This window comes from Rutidosis leptorrhynchoides, chromosome 8, assembly GCF_046630445.1.
Source record: "Rutidosis leptorrhynchoides isolate AG116_Rl617_1_P2 chromosome 8, CSIRO_AGI_Rlap_v1, whole genome shotgun sequence".
In the NCBI taxonomy this organism is placed as follows: Eukaryota; Viridiplantae; Streptophyta; class Magnoliopsida; order Asterales; family Asteraceae; genus Rutidosis; species Rutidosis leptorrhynchoides.
In genome coordinates, this window is record NC_092340.1 from 164495313 (window position 1) to 164511060 (window position 15748).

Consider the following 15748-nt stretch of genomic DNA (forward strand, 5'->3'; position numbering starts at 1 on the left):
AAGTTTTAATTTAAGTCTTTTATTTATTTAATATTTTACATTAGGTTTTAACTGCGACTAAAGTTTTAAAATCGACAAACCGGTCATTAAACGGTAAAAACCCCCCTTTATAATAATAATATTACTTATATATATATTTGTATTTTTATAAAAGTAAACTAATATAGCGTTGAGCTTTGTTTAAAGATTTCCCTGTGGAACGTACCGAACTTACTAAAAACTACACTACTGTACGATTAGGTACACTGCCTATAAGTGTTGTAGCAAGGTTTAAGTATATCCATTCTATAAATAAATAAATATCTTGTGTAAAATTGTATCGTATTTAATAGTTTTTCCTAGTAAAATATAAACTATTTCGTATACACCTCGCATAACATCAAGTAATTTTTGGCGCCGCTGCCGGGGAACACTCTTAAACGCCGGAAGCGCAACGCTAATATAAAAAAAAAGGATTTTTTTGTTAACTTTTATTTAAATTCGTTTTTGTAAAAATACGTTTTAAATATTCGAAAATATAAAAAGAAAAACAAAAATATAAGTATTTTTTAAGATTTTGTTAAATATTTAAGTTTTATAAGTTTCTTTATTTTTATTTTAGTTTATAAAAATATAAGTTTAATTTTAATATCTTTTATTTATAAAAAAATAGAAAACAGAAAATAAAAATAAATAAATAAAGAAAAAAACGCGTTGAAGATTAAATCTGTCAACTGAATTTCTGAACCCCGCGAGTCGCGGGGTTTGATGCAATAAATACCGCAACTCGCGGAGGGTACCTGACACACGGACAAAAACCCTAATTCAGCATTAATTACGGGTATTAATTAATTATTATTATTATTTAACCTTAATTATTATTATTATTATTTATAGTTTTATTTTAAGATTTACTTTTTATTTAATTTGTTTTATTTAGTATTAATTAGTTTAATTAAATTGTAAAATTAATAGTTTAATAAAATAAATAATATAAAAATAATATTTTTATAAAAATTGTACTTTTTACAACTTTTTGTATATTTTTATATTTTGTCCCTTTTTAATCGTTGTAGCGTAACTTTTGTATCTTTAGCTCATATTTAATTTTAAACTTAGTTTTTGCTATAGTTATTTTTACTCCTAGATTTTTAGGCTTTGCCGTAGAATTCCTTAAGTGCTTTTTCTTTAGACTAAGATTTAGGTGCTTTAGAATTTTGCGACGCCTTTTTAAGTTTTAGTTTCTTTTTAAGTTATTTCCATTTGGGATTTAGTTTTTCCTGTAAGCTTTAATATTTTTAGACACCTTTTACTATGTATCAATTATCATTCCAATTAGTAATTTCAATTTGCGATTATAATTTTAAGTTAGTTGTAGTAATAAGGTTAGGTTAGTAAAGTATTTTTAAGTTTTTATAAGTTTCTTTTATTTTTCCGTCACCTTTTATTTTTCAACCATTTTTTCTTTTTCTACCTTTTGCGACGAACTCTTTTTCTCTCTTATTTCTCGCTATTCTAGTTTTTAGGACATAGATTTTTATTCTACTTCTTATCTAAATTTCTTAAAATTACGAAAATTTATTTTAAGTGGTTAAATTAATAGACATCAAAATTATCTGGTTCGTAGTAATAGTTGGATTTGTACGTGGACCGGGTTATTGGAGCCAAACAGTCCTCAATTATATTGAGACCAAACGAATCCTGCCCTTCTGCTGCATCTTTTGGCTATTCGAAACGTGGGCAAAATCAGAAAAGTCTATTAATTGGATAACTTATTATAATTTTTCTTTCCTTTTAAAAACTAATAGGATATTCAGTGAATGCACCGAGCAAGACGTTCACCACCTTTTGTACGTTCACCACCTGTAACTAGATCAAGACATTTAGCAAATATAACCGCCGTTGATTTTTCTTTAGAATGGTCATCCAGTCGACCAAGTACTTCAGTTCAAATTTCCGATAATCCATTTTTTGAACCCGACCTCACAATTGAGAATCCGGAAAATATTCAGGAACGGTTCGTAGATCCTGAACCATTAAACTTTCCTCCGGAGCCACCAATCATTCAAACAGAGATTGTTGAGGAACGAACTATTAAATCAGAATCATCTAGTGATACCGATTCAACAAATTCAATTATGGAGAATCTGGAACCTTTAAGTATGGAAGACTGAATGAGAGCTAAACGCACTGGCCAAGGTCACGCAATTACTCATCCAGACATTAATGCGCCAGATTATGAAATCAAAGGACAAATTCTACACATGGTGACTAATCAATGCCAATTTAGTGGAGCGCCGAAGGAAGATCCAAATGAACATCTACGTACCTTTAATAGGATCTGCACACTATTTAAAATCCGAGAAGTGGAGGATGAACAGATATATCTCATGTTATTTCCCTGGACTTTAAAGGGAGAAGCCAAAGATTGGTTGGAATCATTACCTGAAGGGGCGATTGATACATGGGATGTTTTAGTTGACAAATTTCTTAAACAATTCTTTCCTGCATCTAAAGCCGTAAGACTTCAAGCAGAAATTGTTACGTTCACACAGAAACCAAATGAAACTCTATATGAGGCGTGGACAAGATATGGAAAGTTGTTAAGAGGATGTCCGCAACATGGTTTAGACACCTGTCAAATAGTACAAATATTCTACCAAGGATGCGACATCACTACAAGGAAAGACATAGATATAGCAGCTGGTGGTTCTATTATGAAGAAAACCGAAACTGATGCTTACAAAATTATTGATAACACTGCTTCCCACTCACATGAGTGGCACCAAGAAAAAGATATCATTAGATCATCTAAAGCAGCTAGAGCCGATTCTAGCCATGACTTAGATTCCATTTCCGCAAAGATAGATGCTGTGGAGAGACGAATGGAAAAGATGACTAAGGATATTCACTCAATACGAATTAGTTGTGAGCAGTGTGGAGGACCACATTTGACAAAAGATTGTCTCAGTATTGAATTAACAATGGAACAAAGAGAGAATATTTCATACATAAACCAAAGGCCTGGAAATAATTATCAGAATAATTATCAACCGCCAAGACCAATTTACAATCAAAACCAGAATTATAACCGAAATATTCCATACAACAACCAACAAGGTCCTAGCAATCAACAAGTATCCAATAATACTTACAACCAGCAAAGACCTAATTTTCAAAACAAACCACCACAACAAACCGATGATAAAAAGCCGAATTTAGAAGATATGATGATGAAGCTAGTTGAAACTCAAACGCAGTTTTTCACATCTCAGAAACAAACCAATGAACAAAATGCTCAAGCATTTAGAAATCAACAAGCTTCTATTCAAAATCTAGAACAAGAAGTGAGTAACCTAGCAAGGTTAATAGGTGAAAGAAAACCGGGAAGTCTACCCAGTGATACAAATGCTAACCCCCGGAATGAAACAGCTAAAGCCATTACCACAACAAGTGGTACAACACTTAAACCACATGAAATACCTGTAACTTCTGATGAAACTATTCCTACTCCACAAGAACCACAACCTGACCAAGATAAGGAAAAAGAACCGGTAGTTGAAAAGGTTAATGAAGATAACACAGTTAAGGATAAACCTTATGTTAAACCATACCAACCACCACTTCCTTACCCGAGTAAAATGAAGAAAGAAAAACTTGAAGCCGAGCAATCCAAATTCTTGGATATGTTTAAACAGATAAATGTAAATCTTCCTTTCATTGATGTGATTTCAGGAATGCCTAGATATGCTAAATTCTTGAAAGATCTAATTTCAAATAGAAAGAAAATGGAAGAACTCTCGGCTGTTACTATGAATGCTAATTGTTCAGCAGTGCTGTTGAATAAGATACCAGAAAAACTATCTGATCCAGGAAGTTTCACAATTCCATGTTTTCTGGGTAGTCTTAGTTCAATAGAAGCATTAGCAGATTTAGGTGCTAGTATAAATCTAATGCCGTATTCACTATACGCTAAACTAGACCTTGGAGAATTGAAACCAACCAGAATAAGCATACAACTAGCCGATAGATCAATAAAATATCCTAGAGGGATAATGGAGAACATGCTAGTTAAAGTTGGTACTTTAGTATTTCCAGTAGATTTTGTTGTTTTGGACATGGAAGAAGATTCTCAAGTTCCTCTCATATTAGGAAGACCATTCTTAAACACGGCTAAAGCAATGATAGACGTGTTCGGTAAGAAACTGACCCTAAGTATAGAGGATGAGAGTGTTACCTTTTCAGTTGATAGAGCAATGCAACAACCACAATCTGCAGATGATACATGTTATTATATTCAAACTATAGATGCACATGCAGAATTATTAGAAGAATTTCCAGAATTACAAGGAACAGGAGAATGTTCTTTAGGAGAAGGTAATGAACCAATTGATGAAGCTGAAATGTTAGCTACACTTATAGCTAATGGATATGAACCAACAACAGAAGAAATTCAAATGCTAAAAGAAGAAGACAGATATCGATATAAATCATCGATAGAAGAACCTCCGAAATTAGAGTTAAAGCCACTTCCAAACCATTTTGAATACGCTTATTTACATGGTGAATCTGAATTACCTGTAATAATATCGTCTTCTCTTACTGAAAATGAGAAATCACAACTCATTTCTGTGTTGAAAGCTCATAAACCAGCCATTGCATGGAAGATTCATGATATTAAAGGAATAAGTCCTTCGTATTGCACACATAAAATCCTTATGGAAGAAGGTCATAAAACGTATGTGCAACGCCAACGAAGACTAAATCCTAATATGCAAGATGTAGTTAAGAAAGAGATTATTAAACTGCTAGATGCAGGTTTGATATATCCAATTTCTGATAGTCCATGGGTAAGCCCAGTTCAATGCGTACCTAAGAAGGGTGGCATGACTGTCATTACAAATGAGAAAAATGAGCTTATTCCTACTATGACTGTAACAGGATGGCGTGTATGTATTGATTATAGAAAATTAAATGACGCCACCAGAAAAGATCACGTTCCCTTACCTTTCATAGATCAAATGTTGGAAAGATTAGCCGGAAATAGCTACTATTGTTTTCTAGATGGATTTTCCGGATATTTTCAAATTCCAATAGCACCCGAGGATCAAGAGAAAACCACATTCACTTGCCCTTATGGTACTTTTGCTTACAAACGCATGCCATTTGGACTTTGCAACGCCCCTGCAACCTTTCAAAGGTGTATGATGGCGATTTTTCACGACATGATAGAAGAATGCATGGAAGTATTCATGGATGACCTTTCAGTCTTCGGTGATACATTTAAATCATGTCTAGTTAATCTGGAACGAATGCTAATTAGATGCGAAAAATCAAATCTATTACTTAATTGGGAGAAATGCCATTTCATGGTTAAAGAAGGCATCGTTCTTGGACATAAAATTTCAAAAGAAGGAATTGAAGTGGATAGAGCTAAAGTAGATGTAATTGCTAAACTTCCACATCCCACCAATGTTAGAGGAGTTAGGAGTTTTCTAGGACATGCCGGTTTTTACCGACGTTTCATAAAAGATTTTTCAAAAATTGCCACTCCTATGAATAAACTCCTAGAAAAGGATGCTCCATTCATCTTTTCAGATGAGTGTATCAAATCTTTTAATATTCTTAAAGAGAAACTCACTAATGCGCCGATCATGATAACGCCAAATTGGAATCTACCATTTGAACTAATGTGCGATGCAAGTGATTTTGCAATGGGAGCCGTTTTAGGACAAAGGATTGAAAAACGATTTCAACCTATATATTATGCTAGTAAGATGTTACAAGGAGCATAAACGAACTATACAACTACTGAAAAAGAACTCCTTGCTATTGTCTTTGCTTTTGACAAATTTCGATCATATCTCGTTCTAGCAAAAACGGTGGTCTATACCGACCATTCTGCTCTTAGATACCTATTTTCAAAACAAGATGCTAAACCAAGATTAATCCGTTGGATCTTACTCTTACAAGAGTTTGATATTGAAATCCGAGATAAAAGAGGAGCAGAAAATCTCGCCGCTGATCATCTTTCTCGTCTTGAAAATCCCGAATTAGAAGTTCTAAATGAATCAGCCATACAAGACAACTTTCCTGATGAATATCTATTGAAGATAGATTATAAAGAAATCCCATGGTTTGCAGACTATGCAAACTACTTAGTTTGTGGATTCCTTGAAAAAGGATTATCGTACCAAAGACGAAAGAAATTCTTCAGTGATATAAAACACTATTTCTGGGAAGATCCACATCTGTTTAAAAGTTGTCCCGATGGAATAATACGCCGATGTGTATTTGGAGATGAAGCTAGTAAAATATTAAACCATTGTCACACAGGACCAACAGGAGGGCATTATGGGCCTCAACTAACAGCAAGAAAAGTTTATGAAGCTGGATTCTATTGGCCTACAATTTACAAAGACGCACACCTTCTTTGCAAATCCTGTGATGCATGTCAAAGGGCCGGAAAAATAAGTCAACGTGATGAAATGCCACAAAATGTCATCCAAGTATGTGAAGTATTTGACATTTGGGGTATTGACTTTATGGGTCCATTTCCAAAATCTAATAATAATCTATATATACTCGTAGCCATTGATTATGTATCTAAATGGGCGGAAGCACAAGCTCTCCCAACTAACGATGCACGAGTTGTAGTCAACTTTTTAAAACGTCTTTTTGCAAGGTTTGGAACACCGAAAGCTTTAATAAGTGATCGGGGTACTCATTTCTGTAATAATCAACTTGAGAAAGTTCTTAAAAGATATGGAGTAACTCATAAAATCTCCACCGCATATCATCCACAAACAAGTGGACAAGTTGAAAATACCAACCGAGCTTTAAAACGTATTCTAGAGAAAACCGTAGGATCAAATCCGAAGGAATGGTCCATTAAATTGGAGGATGCACTCTGGGCTTTTAGAACAGCCTACAAAACTCCAATTGGAACCACACCTTTTAGACTTGTTTATGGAAAAGCATGTCATCTTCCAGTAGAAATTGAACACAAAGCATTTTGGGCTTTGAAGACATGTAATCTTGATTTACATGAAGCTGGACGTCTACGATTAAGTCAACTAAATGAATTAGAAGAATTAAGACATGAAGCATACGAAAATTCGTTAATCTATAAAGAAAGAACGAAGAAATGGCATGATAAAAGAATCAGAAGTTCAAAAGAATTTAAAGAAGGAGACAGAGTTCTTCTTTTCAATTCACGATTCAAGCTATTTCCTGGAAAATTGAAATCAAGATGGTCTGGACCATTCATAGTCAAAAGAGTTTTCCCATAATGAACGATAGAATTAATAAATTCAAATGGGATTGAATTTAAAGTTAATGGTCACAGAGTTAAACACTACATACATGGTCCGATGGAAGTCGACAACGAAGTTAATCACAATTTCGACACCACAGCTAACTAAGTGTGGGGAGAATCAAGTCTTTAAAGGATAATATGTATTTCTGTTAGAGTTAGATTGTCTGTTTTCGTGTAGTTCTCGAAAATGGAACCCGAATGGTCTTTCCCTAGCAGACCCTAAAGAACTAGTCTTCTCCCCCCATTCTGAATTTTTATTTTTTTAGGTTTTTACAAAATGAAGACTGCCTGTGAACTAAACCATGGTCTAATGCTACACGCTTTGATCACTAAAAGAAATAATGACATACTACCGAGTGAAATAGTATCAGTAATCAGAGAAAGAATGGACGGAGTTAGAAAAGAATCCAGATGCGAAGATAATAAGTTACAATTTGGTAAAGGAAAATCAAAATCCGCAGCGAAAAGAAGAGCACGACACCTAGAACGATGTCACAAATGCGGAAAATGGTCACATGGAGGTAAATGTTCAAATAATCAAACCTATTCAAATACCGAATTTGTTACTTTATGCAGAGACGGACCGTTCATATGTTTAGAAGAAAAGACACTGAATGCTCGAGGTTACGCCTATGTAGCCATGGAAAACCAATTAAACCGACTATCTTATGAATGGGATAGATCATATAACTAAGAAATCTCTTTCACAGGTATGTCTGTACAGTTTTTATTTTTAACCTTTTGATAATAAACGCTAATTTGTTCGCTAAAAAGTATTAAATTGGTATTGAATAAAATTAGGTTTGGCGACCGAAATTATTGATATCATTCAAAAATTTATTACATCACTGCGAAATTTAACGTTTATTCTTAAGGTATAAATATCTTTAATCAATCAACCCAAAATATTTCAAAAATTCGTCATGAGTTAAATTAGGTTTTAGAACCGAAATTACTTTACCGAAAAGAGGGGCGCATATTTTTGATAATATTTGATTGATTAAAGTGGGATAAAAAGACAAAAAGATTTTTAATTTTATTTTTACCATGTTTTTTTTTAAAATTAATATTTAAATCTTAAATTAATATTGTAAACTTTATAAAAACAATATATTTAAAATTGTAAATATTTGAACCATAATATAAGTTTGGTATGAATTTATAAATTTTTAAATTTAGTTTGGTGTGAATTTTTAATTTTTAAAATATAAATTTTTAATTTTATGCATTTCAAATTTTAAGTTTGGTGTGAATTTTTAATTTTTAAAATATAAATTTTTAATTTTATGCATTTCAAATTTTAAGTTTGGTGTGAATTTTTAATATTAATTTTGAATTTTATATTTAAGTTGTGTGAATTTAAAAACAAAAATTTACTTTATCTCATTAAGTTAAAAATATGATTTTTAAAATTCGTCGTAAGTTGAAGACTAGGTCTTTGAACCGAAATTGCTTTACCCAAGGGAGGGACGAGAACTTTTATTATCATTATTTTTAATCTTATTGAATTAGAGTATGCCAAAAACATTGAAAAAAACCAAATATCTTAGCTTTTAAAACAATCGCTACAAAAAGACAAATTTTAAAATTTTGTCGAAAGACGGACTAGGACATCGATCCGAAACGACCTCGTCCTAAATAACAAGGGAAACAAAATTTTAAAATTAATTACTTAATTGTTTTAATAAGTTAATGATTATAAAAAAAAAAAAAAAAAAATACCAAACTCCGCGAGTCGCGGAGTTTGGAGTGCATTTCGCCGCGACTCGCGGAGGGGTCGAAAAATCAAAAAAAAATATAAACACCCGAACTGATCAGTCCACAACCTCAAAACCCAAAAACACTGCGAAAAACTGCAGCCGAAATACCCGCAAAATACACCCCAAAATCACAATTTTTAACCGTTAATCATCAAAACTTTTGATAAAATCATGTTGCGAAGGATGCTATCTAAGAATTACTCAAGAAAAACGGTAAATTTCTACACCTAAACACCATTTAATCCGAAATTAGTGTTCTTGAGCCATTTTTTTCCCAATTTGATTTTGATGCTTTTTAGTGTAATTAAGCTTAAATTGTTTATGTATTATGCTTGTATAACCTAGATTGATGCTGTTTAACATGATTAGAAGCCTTAAACTTCAAATTTTGAATAATCTAGGGTTTGTGTTCTTGAGCAAATTTGGGGCTTTTTGATATAAACAGGTTATGGCCGATTTTTGTCATGAATTGTTGCTAAATTGAGTAGTGTAACATGTCTAGGTAGTTAAATGATCCAAACTTTGAGCCTAAACATGATTTTGAGAATTAAAGTGGACTTTTTCAAGTCTAAAATTCATGAACTTGATTTTTGAAAGATAATGCCATTTGAGACTTGTTTAATTACTAGTAATGATTATTTTGACATGTTATTTGAGTTGAATGCTTATGAACTTGGCGAACATTTTTGTATATGCTTATTTGAAAAAGTGTAGATTTGATAAAAATGTGAAAATGAGCTTAAGTTTGATATAAATTGATAATGTCATTGTAATTATTTTAATTGATGATTTTACTGACACTAATGCATATTTGGATGCACAAAAATTGTGTTTGATGTGTTTTGCAGAATGAAAGGGGTGAATCTTCATCCCAAGCCCGCAATGCTCCTGCTGAGAATTTGGAACAACAGGAGGTGGATAACTACTACAAGCAGGATATACCTCATCCAGTCATGACCTTTTCCGATATGCACTTGGAAGAGTTGCACCCGAACCTGAGATTTGACAGACTTTGGATAGATTATCCAAAATATCAATGGGGTTTGCATACTCTTCATTCTAAGGTTGTTGAGGTACCGAGGGTCATAGAATGGGGACCCTTAGAAGCTGTAGAATTGGCTGGGCCAATTAGGAAATTACTTGTACAGAGGTATGGTAATTCTTCTTTTAATGACTGGGTACATTTATTCACCATACGTAGACCTGTATATAAAGTATGGTGTGAAGAATTGTTATGTAGTATAGAGTTGAATGATCGGGTAGCTAGTTTAACCGATCGTTCTTTTATTAGATTTTTGTTAGGCGGTTCGATACGCCACATGTCTTTACTGGACATGGCTCAGGCTTTACGTATATATACGCCTGAGGAGTTAGCGTCAGCCGATTGTAGAGGATTGATACTAAACGGTAGAAAGATAGATGAAAATTTTGATACACACGGTGTGTGGAGTCAAATGACAAGCCATCACCGTTTCAAAGGGGGAAATTACTCTTATTTGGATATAGATAGAGCCGAATTAAGAGTAATACATAGGTTTTTAGCTAATTCGATTACACACAGGGGTAAAAACAAAGAAAAGGTAAATGAACAAGATTTGTTTTACCATATGTGTATTCGAGACCTACAAAGCGCTGTAAGTATACCATATTGTGTGGGTTATTATTTATCAGCTATGGTTCGTGGGATGCGACCACATAGCATAATAGGAGGTGGTATTTTTATTACTTTGATTGGTGAATATCTCGGTGTGGATATAAGTCGGGGGGGATTATTACTAGAAGAGCCGGAACCCCGCGATACTATAGGTTTAAATGTATACCATGGTGCGAAATTTTTGAAGAGGCGAAATAACGCCGCAGTACGATACCATGGTAGACATCCACAGGTGGAGAGAAACCAACAACAAGGTAATGTAGGAGGGGGGAATGAGATGCAAGAAATGCATAGGTTTATAGCTTCTCAGGAATACGAAAATGCTAGACAGAGAGCATTTGAAGATTGGCAAGTTCATCAGAACCAGATCATAGCTCATTGCCAACATATAGGTAGAAACTATATTCCTACACCGAAACCCATCTTCCCTCCTTGGTCTATAGAGATGCAGCCACCATATCCTACGTATGACCCTGCCGAAGCATTCTATAGCACCTATGGTTATGCCTGGAACCCCTATTGGTACCAATATCATCCTTAGTTTACTTATTATTTTTTTTTTATTTTTATTTTGTAATTTGTAATTATTGATACGTTTAATACTTTTGTTAATATTGTAATCATTTTTATAATTATCTAACTTTTATTCTTAGATTTTAATAATTTTTGAATGTGGGGTAATATACCAAACTTCAAAAATATGTATATATGTTTGCAGTTTATCTTATGTACACAACAGGGTAAAACAACACATTTTCAAAGACTGACATTAAGTTCAGCAAAAGCAACTAATTTTGACGACAAGATGCAAAATATATGTGAAATAACAACAAGACGGAATGAACAAATGATGTGCACCATTTATCATTCAGCAAACAAACGCCAATATATTTGGAAACTTTGGTAAAATTTAATCATTTTCACACAAATCACCCTCAATAATTTAAATTGTTACTGATTTCTTGCAAATGAGGGCATTGCAAGATCTTAAGTGTGGGGAGGGGTTAAATTCTTTCGGATTTTAAAAATTTTTACTTTATACACTTGGTTACCATTAAAAATACTAGTAAAGCAGTAGTTGTATTAGAATCTAGTGCTCTCTGATAATAAAGAACAGCCCTAGTCTTATATACTGACTACCCAATTCTAGTAAAATTTTTCAAAATTTTCAATTAAATGAATTCAAAATCATGTTTATACATATTTTTGAACGATAAAACTAGGTTTTAACACCGAAATTATTGTTACCTCGGAAAGGACATAAATTGAGAAACAAACTAAAATGTTAAAATTCATTTAAAATGGAATAGAGGACGATAAAAAGGAAAATAAAAGCCAAGTGTGGGAAAATTTACCAAGTTATCTTAAACATATGTCACATATATCTGTAACAAATAACTGAAAATACTTTTGCTTTGGACTAAACTAAACTGTTTTACCCGATGAAAGAAAAGAAGAGATGGATCTACACGATGAATCAATTCCATCATTAAAAGGAAGTAAAGTCTTCCGAAAAAGACACGCGCTTCTTGATTTAGGTCATGAAGTTGTCGTCCAGACCAGCTGTAGGTTGATGAAAAATCTAGAAAAGTCATCACTAAAATCAGCAGGAAATCCACGGACCTCAGCATTAAACAGGGTCACCATATGGTCAGATTTATCCTAACCATGAGAAGGATTTATCTTGTACAATGGGGGGGCACCATGCAAATTAGCTGGATAAGACTAATGAATCAGATCCCCAGAAAAGGATAATCTCCTTAAAGATTAAAATCAGCTTTTAAGACTGATATTACTCAATCCTAGAGATTGACCTTAAAGATTGAGAATTCAAACTCATGGAATTCAACGATATCTAAACTCGAGCTTGAACGAGAAAATATTTTGATCAAAATTATAAACCGATTTGTTTTCTGAAAACCCATTTTCAATGCGTTCATTACCATTGAACGTAAAATCCTAGAAATTCACCTGGAATTCATTAGGTCACCTGAACTAAATCGGGTGTCAACCGTAAGAACGGTGGTTGCATAGTGGTCAAAGACAGGACCTTGTGCCAGACCGAAAAATTATAAGGGTGAGCTTTACTATTGCTCCTACAAAGGATAGTAATTGCGTCCGACACGTTATAGACCATAATCAAAAGCATGTCACGGGACATTGCCTTAACAGTTGCTTGTTCAACGCTTTCCTTTACAACCGGACGGTAGTTTTCCGAAAGGTAATATACGGAACAAGTAAACTGGACGTGTTGCTTTCCTAATACAAGGTTAGAAAGTGGGTAACACAAAACCATAAGTGTTGAGCTAAAATTTTCAAATCTGAAACCCACCAAACCCACAAAAATATTTTGCAAATACCGGTAAAGGGTTGTTCCGGAAAACTTATCTAGGGTAAAAACTAGATTTAATTTTCAAAAGATCAAATGTTTTCATAAAGATCCAATTTCCTTAATGGATCTAAATTTTTATAGTCATGTGGGACTGTAAACCATATCGTTACTACCATTGTTTATATCACCGTATAGAAATCACTGATGTACAAAGTGTGAAGAATAAAGAAGTGATTCTTGTATTTCAAGACGATATTGCTTGAGGACAAGCAACGCTCAAGTGTGGGAATATTTGATAATGCTAAAAACGAACATATATTTCATAGCATTATTCCTCAAGAAAGACAAGCTTTTAGTTGCAATTGTTCTATTTACAAGTGATATTCGTTTAAATAATAAAAGGTGAAGACAAAAGACAGATTCGACGAATTGAAGACGCAAACGACCAAAAAGCTCAAAAGAACAAAAGACAATCAAAAAGGTTCCAATTATTGATAAGAAACGTCTTGAAATTACAAGAGTACAAGATTCAAAACGCAAAGTACAAGATATTAAATTGTACGCAAGGACGTTCGAAAATCCGGAACCGGGACCAGAGTCAACTCTCAACGCTCGACGCAACGGACTAAAAATTACAAGTTAACTAGGTATATAAATATAATATAATATATAATTAATTATATTAATTATATATATATTATATTTATAAATAAAAACCGTCGGCAGAGAAAGACTCCAGGGGTGTGAGCTGTAAATTCATCCTCCGCGACTCGCGGAGTTTGAAGAGGTTTTCACCGCGAGTCGCGGAGCCCCAAAATGAAAAACCCCCTATAAAGCAAACCGAATTCTGATCAAAAATCATCATCTTTTTCTTCCTCATTCATACGTAAAATTTATATTTATATTTATAATTTATATTTTAATTTTAATTATAATTCTAATAATAAGGGTATGTTAGCGAATGTTGTAAGGGTGTAAGTCGAAATTCTGTCCGTGTAACGCTACGCTATTTTTAATCATTGTAAGTTATGTTCAACCTTTTTACATTAATGTCTCGTAGCTAAGTTATTATTATGCTTATTTAAAACGAAGTAATCATGATGTTGGGCTAATTACTAAAATTGGGTAATTGGGCTTTGTACCATAATTGGGGTTTGGACAAAAGAACGACACTTGTGGAAATTAGACTATGGGCTATTAATGGGCTTTATATTTGTTTAACTAAATGATAGTTTGTTAATGTTAATATAAAGATTTACAATTGGGCGTCCCTATAAATTACCATATACACTCGATCGGACACGATGGGCGGGGTATTTATATGTACGAATAATCGTTCATTTAACCGGACACGGGAATGGATTAATAGCCACTAGAATAATTAAAACAGGGTGAAATTACATTCAAGGGTAATTGGTGTAATTGTTAACAAAGTAGTAAAACCTTGGTTTACACGCAGTCGATAACCTGGTGTATTCATTAAACAAAGTATTAAAACCTTGTTACAATTCGAATCCCCAATTAGTTGGAATATTTAACTTCGGGTATAAGAATAATTTGATGAGGACACTCGCACTTTATATTTATGACTGATGGACTGTTATGGACAAAAACCAGACGGACATATTAAATAATCCAGGACAAAGGACAATTAACCCATGGGCATAAAACTAAAATCAACACGTCAAACATCATGATTACGGAAGTTTAAATAAGCATAATTCTTTTATTTCATATTTAATTTCCTTTATTTTATATTTAATTGCACTTCTAATTATCGCACTTTTATTTATTGTTATTTAATCGCACTTTTAATTATCGTACTTTTTAATTATCGCAAGTTTATTTTATCGCACTTTTATTATTCGCAATTTCATTATCGTTATTTACTTTAAGTTTTAATTTAAGTCTTTTATTTATTTAATATTTTACATTAGGTTTTAACTGCGACTAAAGTTTTAAAATCGACAAACCGGTCATTAAACGGTAAAAACCCCCCTTTATAATAATAATATTACTTATATATATATTTGTATTTTTATAAAAGTAAACTAATATAGCGTTGAGCTTTGTTTAAAGATTTCCCTGTGGAACGAACCGGACTTACTAAAAACTACACTACTGTACGATTAGGTACACTGCCTATAAGTGTTGTAGCAAGGTTTAAGTATATCCATTCTATAAAAAAATAAATATCTTGTGTAAAATTGTATCGTATTTAATAGTTTTTCCTAGTAAAATATAAACTATTTCGTATACACCTCGCATAACATCACACATCCTTTGTGATCTTAACGCAATCCGAATTCCTATCGAGAATGTTGAACCTTTGATTGTTTATGGCGATAAGAGTTGCACCAAACTCAACCTCGTTTCGTGCCTTAAAGTTAGAAAACTACTCCGTAAGGGTTGTTTTGCGATCCTTGTTCATGTTAAGAAAGTCGAGTCCGATGAGAAGCACATCGATGATGTGCCAATTGTTAGTGACTTTTCCGATGTATTTCCCGACGAATTGCCGGGTCTTCCACCTCATCGACCGGTAGAATTCCAAATCGATCTTATCCCGGGAGCCACACCCGTAGCACATGCACCATATAGACTCGCTCCATCCGAAATGCAAGAATTGCAAAGTCAAATCCAAGAACTACTTGATCGTGGTTTTATCCAACCTAGCCATTCACCTTGGGGCGCTCCGATTTTGTTTG